This window comes from Sinocyclocheilus grahami, unplaced genomic scaffold (genome assembly GCF_001515645.1).
Source record: "Sinocyclocheilus grahami isolate Dianchi unplaced genomic scaffold, SAMN03320097.WGS_v1.1 scaffold147.1, whole genome shotgun sequence".
Classification (NCBI taxonomy): Eukaryota; Metazoa; Chordata; class Actinopteri; order Cypriniformes; family Cyprinidae; genus Sinocyclocheilus; species Sinocyclocheilus grahami.
This window is the reverse complement of record NW_015505326.1, coordinates 1,024,543-1,026,802: the sequence shown is the minus strand read 5'-3', so window position 1 is coordinate 1,026,802 and position 2,260 is coordinate 1,024,543.

Genomic DNA, 2,260 nt, shown 5'->3' with positions numbered 1-2,260 from the left:
TATATATATATATAATGTCGTCTTTTGTGGTCCGAAAAAAAAATAAGGTTCAGCCTAATATGGCTTTAGAGGTAACACTTTACAATAACAGTACATGAATTATCATGTACTAATACCTGAATTAATAATTACTTGACTATGAACTAATGATGAGTTAAGATATGTATTAATCAAGAACTAATGAAGAACTAACTTAACTACGACATGAGTCATATGAACTACTGCATGAATAACACTACCTTAATTACATGTTAGTTACTGCATGTTAGTTAATGTATTAATTAACACTTTGGGGTAAACTAAATCAAACATGCTCTAGAAGCAAGATGTATGAAAATGGCACAATGTAAAATTGTTTATAAATTTGCCACCTGCAGTTGTCACAAACAGTGAACGACAGTGGATTTCTTGCAATATTTACGTTTAACCTAACTCGTTCAACACACAATGATGCATTCATAATTAAAAACAATTTCATTTCATTCTGTTTTGAGTGATTCCACTGCTGCCGTCCTACAATAATGTATTCATTAAGCAGCAGCAATTTTTCCAATTAAAATCAGTGTTAGCATAAAGATGATGCTTATCGCTTTGGTTATGTTATGGATTGGTTTACTATATTTATATCATAATAATGCACTGCAGTCAGACGTTTGTCTTGTGTTCTTGCTCTTCTTTTGGGTCACTATTGCCCCTTCAAAATCAGACAAAAAAAAGTCAGACCTCTTCCGTTACAGAAGACCGGACCAACACCAACGGCACAGATGAGTAACCCCGACCCATTCCAGGAGATCGTAGACTCACTACGATGAGTGCTACATAATCCACCGGCATCGCCGCCATCACCACCCATCACCTCATCCATCCCAACCAGCACTTCTTCGCCGAACATCAGCGCCAGTCCCATGGCCCGACCGGCGCCCTACTCTGGTTCGGTGGAGGATTGCAATGGATTTCTCCTCCAGTGTAACCTCACTTTTGAAATGCAACCACACTCATATCCCACTGACACGTCTAAAATTGCCTTTATTATCTCCCTGCTAACAGGACCTGCATTGCAATGGGTGGAAACTATTTGGACTCAGGCCAACCCCATTATTCACAATCTGCGGAACTTCCTGGTGCATTTTCGCGAGGTGTTTGGAAGGACAGACGGAGATACCACTGTGGGAGAGCAACTCTACCATTTACGACAGGGTACCATGTCCATTGCCGAATACTCGCTGAAGTTCAGAACTCTCGCAGCAGCAAGTCAATGGAATGGGAGATCGCTGCTGACTACTTACAGAGAGGGGCTGCAGCCCCAGCTTCGGTTACACCTCGCTGCATATAATGATTCATTTGGATTGTAAAAATTCATTAAATTGTCCGTCCGTTGTTCAAACCGCATGCAGTCCTGTTTAGCAGCTACACCAGTCCCCGCCACAACCTCCTACCTCCGCCGACCAGAGCCCGGTTACCCTCCGGAACCAGCACCAGAACCCATGATCGTGGAGAAGCAATGATTATCTTCCACTGAGCGGCAGAGAAGGCTGACCCAGGGTCTCTGTTTGTACTGTGGAGCTCAGGGGCATCTGATCTTGTCATGCCCCCTTCGCCTTCCACGTCCTGTGGTGAGTGTGATTCAGCCTGATATCGTTAAGATGGAACCACTCACTACCTGTGTAATGCTTACTGCCTCTGATGTTTCTATTTCAGTATCGGCCCTTATCGACTCCGGGTCAGCAGGAATCTTCATCTCCAGAAATCTCTGCCGCCAGCTCAAATTACAAGCTACCGCCACTGAAACTGTCTACCAGGTCCAGTCGATAACTGGGAAACCACTATGTCGCCAACATGTACGATCTCGGGTGGGCCCCATCACTCTTCGGCTGGGTCAACTTCATACGGAAGACATTCATCTTCTGGTTCTGGAAGGGTCTACGGCGGACATCATTTTAGGGTGCCCGTGGTTGGTAAAGCACAATCCCATTCTGTCCTGGAAGACGGGAGAAGTGTGGGGCAAGGATTGCTTCCCAGTCTGCTTCCCCGTGACTTCATTACCAGCCAAAAAACTCGCGGAGGTCCTTCTCGTGAATTCAACCTCCGTTGAAAGTCCCCTAGAGAAGCAATCCATAGATATTCCAGCCTGCTATGCCCCCTTCCACGACGTGTTTTGCCCAACACGAGCCTCCCGCTTACCACCACACCGGCCATGGGATTGCGCCATAGACCTCATTCCGGGTGAGCCAGTGCCTCTGGGAAAAGTCTATTCTCTGTC